Raw genomic sequence first — 8,311 nt, forward strand, 5'->3', positions numbered from 1 at the left:
TTTGAAGTGCCATGGTCATCTTTGTACATTGGGTCAATTTGGGGTGAGCTAACAGTTTAGGGTGTTGGGTTTGAGTTGCTGAATTTGTTTGTGATGAATTCCCAGTTTAGGGTGTTAGGTTTGAGTTACTGGGTTAGCTTGGGGTGAATTCTCAGTTTAAGGTGTGAGGTTTGAGTTACTGGGTTAGCTTGGGATGCTTGGTCAGTTGTAGCAATATGGCAATTAATAGGACTAGGTCACTAATTCAGGGTTAGTTTGGGTAATTGGATCACTGTGTTACAATCTGTCAGTTTGGCCTACTGAGTCATTTGATGGCAATTCATCCCTTTGGGTTAATTTTTCATTTTGGGGCAACCTGTCAGTTTGGGGTGCTGATTGAAGTCGTTACGATTGTCAGTTTGGAGTCCTTTGCCCCATTGGGATATTGGATCAGTCTGTGGTGATTTGTCCGTTTGAGGCAATTTCAGAAGAGTGCATGCTGAGTTTTCCATTGGGTATTCCCCTGTATCTTTTATTTTTGGGACAAGAAGGGGGAAGACCAATTGAAGGAGCAAACCTAAAACCCTAAACTGGGAATTCACCACAAACGGATCCAGCAACTCAAAGCTAACACCCTAAGCTGATAACTCAACCCCAATTGCCCCAACGTACCAAGATGACCATGGCACTTCAAAACTCACTGACCATTGCACTCCCAAATTGACCCACCACCCTCAAACTCTCAACAGCAACCCCCAAACTGGTCACCAAGTATTATAGGTGAGCTGCACTTGCCTGACAATACCTCCAAAACAAAATATAGTCAAAGGCACTACTTACTTCAGTTGTCTCAGAAGCACCCTAAATTAATAAAGCAATTCAAACTGAATGCCACACTGAAAAGTAAACTCCATCCTTTAAACTTATCCATTACTCCAGCTCCCCCAACTAAAGTTATGAATTTGATGCCGTGCGGAAGAATACAATTATAGTGTGATAAATAAGCTGGAGAGCAAGTGGCAAGGTAATTAGTAGATATTGGTGGAGGAATTGAACATTGTGGCACCCATTTTTTGGGTGTTAAATTACCTTTGAGGGGACAAATTTTGGGTCCCGATTTCCCGATGCCGATGACCTCCATAAGAATGGCAGCTGCCAAATTAGAAGCCGATGATTTTAGGTATGCAAGGTGTCCATCTGAAACAGGTGTTAGGTGCTCTTCATATGCAAATTTGGGTCCTAACACCAGTTACAGGGCCCGATCAAAATTGGTCAGCATGGGTGGAACTTGCACCACCCATGCTCTGCCTAATTATTCTGGAAGGGACTGCTGATTAGAGCATTCCAGTTTTAGGAGCGGCCTCCAGCAGCCTACATCGCCCCCCCACCCCAGGATCTACCTGCAGGCCAGCTTGGCACGGAGTCGGACAGAATTGGTCAGGCCCTGAACTGCATCGGGACTACCGATTGGTGTCCACAATTCTCCAGCTCAGTGCAAATGAAGCCAGATGGCCAATTTTGCTGGGGCCTCAGGCTACCATCTTGGAGCACACATTGAGATCCCTTTACCCATTTCATACCAGAAACTGGAGCAAGTTGAATTTCTCACCCACAGGCTCTAATTCCATTCAACAAACTTTCCATTTTTAACATCAAAATTGCATTGATTTAAAGGCGAGGAATTGTAAGAGGGAGTACTTTAAGGGTGCTTTTACACTAAAACTGTAATGTTTGTGAAGCTTTCTGCTTTGCACTCATGCTGTGGTTATAATGTAAATGCAGCTTTAATCCAAAATCTGGGCTCAACATGGGGAGAAATGTTTCTCTGCTTTGTTTTAGACTCAGTTTGGGCCTTAACACCTGATTTATAATCCACAAGCTAAGCACGGTGTGAAGCCAGAATTGCTTCTGACTGATGCTAAACTTGTAATGTGAACATACCATGTTTATTTTGTCCCTTTCGGTCGTTCCATACCTTTAACTATCTTTAATTTGAATGTTAATGCTTTTTGAAGTTTCCCTATAGAGACCGGAAACAATCATTTCATCTTCAGAGTGTCATGAGCTATTCAGGACCTTCCTCCACTCCAGGGACCATCGGATGCTCATGGTTTTATAATATTGGTGCTATAATGAACCAAAATATAGTTACAACACAATTTGATAGTAGCTAACAGTCAATAGTAACACTACACACCTTCACTTTGGCTCCTTTTAACATCATTACAGGATTACCAGAATAAATTAAACATATCTTTTGCAATTTGAGTCATTTCATTATCATTTATCTGTAGCATTAGTTTCCATTAAATTTGGCAATTAATTCTGTCAAACAGTTTAAAAAAATGTCTTCATGGTGATGCAGTATTTTTTCTAGAAATTAGTCTTTTTCTTTCAAAATGAGAAACTTTGCCAACAGTGAAAATTTGACAAACCATCAAAACTGACCCAACCACTGACCCTACCCAGGGCCTACTAATTTTTTTAAAAATCCAATTTCGTTCCAGATCAACTCTAACGCCAAAGATCACTTTGCGCCAATGTGTTTGATCTTAGGCCAAAAGGCCGAGAGGCGAAGTTGCACCGTTCCTGGAAATATTGCAATACCAGGTCGGTGCATGGAGTGGACGGGGCATGCCCCTGATCCAGCTCCCTGTCCAAAAATCAATTCAATATCATGTCCCCATAGGGGATATACTCATGCTGTACCAGCACTCTGGAGTTTAATTAAAGGAGCTAAGGTCACACTTACTCATTGCATACAGTACTCAATCGTATCACTTTATCATGAGCGTAGCAATTGGCGACGAGATACCGAACAACCACGTGACAATGCAAAGAACTGTTGGTATCCTGGTGAAATTCTCAGAAGGGGATGATTAGGAGCCCTTCGTAGAGTGACTCGACCAATACTTCATGGCCAATGAGCTGGAAGGGGAAGAGAACGCTGCCAAACAAAGGGCGATCCTTCTTACCGTTTGTGGGGCAACAATCTATGGCCTCATGAAAAATCTTCTAGCTCCGGTGAAACCAACAACCAAATCCTATGAAGAACTGTGTACACTGGCCCGGGAGCACCTAAATCCGAAGGAAAGCGTTTTGATGGCAAGGTATCGGTTCTACACATGTCAACGGTCTGAAGATCAGGAAGTGGCGAGCTACGTCGCCGAACTAAGGCGCCTTGCAGGACATTGCGAATTCAATGGATTCCTTGAGCAAATGCTAAGAGACTTTTTTGTGCTTGGCATTGGCCATGAGGTTATCCTTCGCAAACTATTGACTGTTGAAACACCGAATCTGAGCAAAGCCATAACGATAGCCCAGGTATTTATGTCCACCAGCGACAACACCAAACAAATTTCGCAGCATAAAAAAGTTTCGGCTAGTACTGTACACAAAGTAACGTCATTTTCAGGCAGGAATGCATATGGCAGAACATACACGCCTGCAGCTGCATGACCTCAGATGACCCAGAGTCCGCCATCAATTGTTAATGCGAGGCAGTTAACGCGTTGGCACTGCGGAGATGATCATTGAGCCCATCAATGCTGCTTCAAACACTATGCCTGCAAAGACTGTGGAACAATGGGACACCTCTAGCGAATGTGCAGACGAGCTGCAAACCCTGCAAACCACCACGTTGCAGAGGAAGATCGATCCGTGGCGGATCAGGCTGAACTAGAGACTTGAACCGAGGAGGCAGAAATGTACGGGGTACACACCTTCACCACAAAATGTCCATCAATCATGTTAAAAGTTGAACTGAACGGAATTCCAGCATCCATGGAACTGGACACGGGTGAGAGTCAGTCTATCATGAGCAAAAAGGTCTTCGACAGGCTGTGGTGCAACAAGGCACACAGGCCCAAGCTTAGCCCCATTCATACCAAGCTAAGAACTTACACCAAAAAGCTGATCCCTGTTATTGGCAGCGCAGAAGTAAAAGTCTCCTATGATGGAGCAGTGCACGAACTCCCACTATGGATTGTGCCAGGAGATGGCCCCACACTGTTCGGCAAAAGCTGGCTGGGAAAAATCTGCTGGAACTGGGACGACATCCGAGTGCTTTCATCTGTCAACGACACCTCATGTGCCCACGTTCTGAGCAGATTCCCGTCGTCGCTTGAGCCAGGCATTGGAAGTTTCTTGGGGGTGAAGGTACAGATCCACTTGGTTCTCGGTACACGGCCCATCCACCACAAGGCACGGATGGTGCCATATATGATGTGAGAGAAAGTGGAAATTGAGATGGACAGGCTGCAGCGAGAAGGCATCATCGCACCGGTGGACTTCAACGAGTGGGCCAATCCAATTGTTCTGGTTCTCAAAGGCGACGGCACGGCCAGAATTTGTGGAGACTATAAAGTAATGATTAACCGTTTTTCGCGACAGGACCAGTACCTGCTACCCAAGGCAGTCGACCTATTTGCGACCCTTGCTAGAGGAAAGATGTTCACCAAGTTGGACCTGACCTCGGCCTACATGACGCAGAAGCTGGAAGAATATTTGGAAGGCTTCACCTGCATCAACAATAGATGCCCGGTTGGGATTCATTCAGCAGCGGCAATTTTCCAACGGAACATGGAGAGCCTGCTAAAGTCGGTTCCGCGCACCGTTGTCTTCCAGGACGACATACTGGTCACAGGTTGGGACACCCTCGAACACTTACAGAACCTGGAAGAGTTTCTAATCGGCTAGATCGCGTGGGACTCGGGTTGAAATGCTCGAAGTGTGTTTTCCTGCTGCTTTTAGGAAGAAGAATTGCGGCAGAAGGCATCAGACCCACCAATGCCAAGACGGAGGCCATTAAGAACGCGCCAAGACCACAGAACGTGATGGAGCTATGGTCGTTCCTGGGACTCCTCAACTATTTCAGTAATTTCCTACCCAGATTAAAAACCTTGCTAGAATCCCTACATGTGCTACTGCACAAGGGAGATGACTGGGTATGGGGGAAATCTCAAGAGGCTGCTTTTGAGAAAGCCAGAAATCTGTAATTTTCCAACAAACTGCTTGTTCTGTATAACCCATGTAAACGATTAGTGCTAGCTTGTGATGCGTCGTCATATGGGGTGGTTTTGCCTAAGAAAGGCAGGGAAACATTCATACGTGACCTACACAGTACCCACCCAGGCATAGTAATGATGAAAGCTATAGCCAGATCCCATGTGTGGTGGCCCGGCATCGACTCAGACCGAGAGTCATGCGTTCACCAATGCAACACTTGCTCTCAACGCACCCAGAGAGGCACCGCTATGTTTGTGGTCATGGCCCTCCAAACTGTGGTCTAGGATCCACGTTGACTTTGTAGGCCCATTCCTAGGCAAAATGTTCTTGGTTGTTGTGGGTGTGTGTTACAACAGGCTAACGAATCGGGAACATTGCAATCGGCTGCCTATGCGTCCAGGGGTTTGTCCAAGGCCGAAAGGACTTACAGCATGATTGAAAAAGAAGCTCTGGCATGCATTTACGGGGTGAAAAAAATGCACCAGTATCTGTTTGGTCTCAAGTTTGAGCTAGAAACTGACCATAAGCCACTCATATCATTATTCTCAGAGAGCAAAGGGATGAACATCAATGCCTCTGCCCACATCCAAAGATGGGTGCTCACGCTGTCTACATACAACTATGTAATTACCACAGACCAGGCACAAAGAACTGCGCTGATGTTCTCAATTGGCTACCATTGCCCACCACCGGGGTGGAAATGGCACAGCTTGCAGACTTGCTCTTGGTGATGGATGCATTCGAAAACGAAAAGTCACCTGTTACGGCCCGCCAGATCAGGACCTGAACCAGCCAGGATCCTTTACTGTCCCTGGTTTAAAAAAAACTGTGTTCACCATGGGAGCTGGTCCAGCGTCCCAGCAGAGATGCATGAAGAGATCAAGCCGTTCCAGCAGTGCAAAGATGAAATGTCCATGAAATCTTTTGTGGGGTAATCACGTGGTTTTGCCTAAGAAAGGCAGGGAAACATTCATACGTGACCTACACAGTACCCACCCAGACATAGCAATGATGAAAGCTATAGCCAGATCCAATGTGTGGTGGCCCGGCATCGACTCAGACCTAGAGTCATGCGTGCACCAATGCAACACTTGCTCTCAATGCACCCAGAGAGGCACCGCTATGTTTGTGGTCATGGCCCTCCAAACCGTGGTCTAGGATCCACGTTGACTTTGTAGGCCCATTCCTAGGCAAAATGTTCTTGGTTGTTGTGGATGCTTATTCAAAATGGATTGAATGTGTAATAATCTCTGTAAGCACGTCCACTGCCACCATCGAAAGCCTACGAGCCATGTTTGCCACACACGGCCTGCCGGATGTCCTTGTCAGCGACAATGGGCCGTGTTTCACCAGTGCTGAATTCAAGGAATTCATGACCCGCAATGGGATCAAGCACGTCACATCTGCCCCGTTCAAGCCCGCATCCAATGGCCAGGCAGAACGGGCAATCCAAACCATCAAGCAAAGCTTGAAACGTGTGTCGGAAGGTTCACTGCAGACCCGCCTGTCCCGAGTCCTGCTCAGCTACCGCACCAGACCCCACTCACTCACCGGGGTTCCCCCAGCCGAGCTGCTCATGAAAAGGGCGCTCAAAACAAGGCTCTCTCTTGTCCACCCTAATCTCCATGATCACGTCGAGGGCAGGCGGCATCAACAAAGCATGTATCATGATCGCGCAAACTTGTCACACGATATTGAAGTCAATGACCCTGTATTTTTGCACAACTATGGACATGGCCCCAAATGGCTTGCTGGCACTGTCATAGCCAAAGAAGGGAATAGGATGTTTCAGGTCAAACTGGCCAATGGACTAATGTGCAGAAAGCATTTGGACCAAACCAAACTGCGATTCACAGACAGCCACCAGCAACCCGAAGAGGACACCACCAACTTCGACCCTCCAACACACACACAAGTGGAAACCAACATCACGGTTGACCAAGAAGCTGAACTCACCACCCACAGCAGCCTGGCAAGGCCAGCTGCCCAGCAGCCCAGCGAAGAACCACCTAACTCACCCACACCTGCATTTGTACCGAGACGATCGACAAGGGAGCGAAAAGCCCCAGATCGTCTCACCCTGTAAATAAGTGTACTATTGACTGTGGGAGGGAGTGATGTTATGTATGTAACCCTTGGCAACCTGTATCATACCACCACCAGAGGGCTTACCTGTTGGAGTCCCAAGGGATCATAGCATTTCTTATGAGCACTGTATATAAGCAGGCTTCCCATGCTGTACCAACACTCTGGAGTTTAATTAAAGGAGCTAAGGTCACATTTACTCATTGCATATAGTACTCAGTCATATCACTTTATTATGAGGGTAACACCCATCACATATATATATATGCACACACATATGTATATGTACAGTTGGAGTTCATAGGAGCAGTTCTGAGTGACCTAGATCACATATACATGGAGATATATAGATAGCGCAGGAATTGTTTCAGGAGAACAGTGTTTGTCTTTAAAATATATTGCCATGCAGTGACATCAGCAGCTGTTGAACCTTTCTGACAGTGTTGCTGTAACTTGGTGGATTTTTAAAAAACACATTTCTGGCTGAGTTTCACTGTGAGCACAGCAAGATGCATCAGGGACTGAGATTAAGAGATTTTCTCTTTCCATCATGAGGGAGATTGCCATTTTGGAAAGGATACTGTTTGCAATTCAAGTCAATGCACGATTGGTTCAATAAATTGTAGACTCTGAAGCTACTAGATATGGCCTGCTTCTTAAGTGGTCTCCCCACCTCTCCTAGTTTTCTTTCTATCATGATTGAATTAATGTATGATTTTTACAGTGGGTACATCTTTTATGTCATTTGTATAGGTTTTCATTTTCTTTTCTCTTTTGTATATAGCATCAGGTTACATGAACAAAAGAAGGGATTGCTGTTGCAGCAGTGCAGGAGCTAAGCTTGTATTAATGCAACACAGGTTAACAATGCTTGACGGTAAACTAATGGTGTTCCTGTGAGTTTAGTTCCCAGCCTCAATTGACATTGCCTACCAATGCCAATAGATGGAGTACTGAACTTGTGGGCAATGTGCCATTTTACGAATGGGGATAGGATTGCAAAGCTGGTGGGTCGTTTGATCTACAAAAGTGACATTCCCATCAGCAAGGTTGTGGAAGACAGCTCTTCAGATGTCCAGCCCGAGCGCAGTGGTCCTGGAGGGAAAACTGAGCACGTGAAGTGGCTATTTCTCTATAAATTAGAACAAAAATGCAACATCCAGCTTCATATGTTGTGCTTAGCCGAGTGATTACAAGTATGGTATAATTGGTTACAGATTAATTATTGAGTTGCAAGGTA

At 45.7% G+C, this 8,311-nt stretch overlaps 1 pseudogene; it reads right to left on the minus strand.

The window, feature by feature from the left end:
- Positions 1 to 2,552: 2,552 nt before the first annotated feature.
- Positions 2,553 to 2,675, minus strand: LOC139279162 (U2 spliceosomal RNA; annotated as a pseudogene).
- Between the last annotated feature and the right edge of the window lie 5,636 nt (positions 2,676 to 8,311).

This window comes from Pristiophorus japonicus, chromosome 13 (assembly GCF_044704955.1).
Source record: "Pristiophorus japonicus isolate sPriJap1 chromosome 13, sPriJap1.hap1, whole genome shotgun sequence".
Lineage (NCBI taxonomy): Eukaryota > Metazoa > Chordata > Chondrichthyes > Pristiophoridae > Pristiophorus > Pristiophorus japonicus.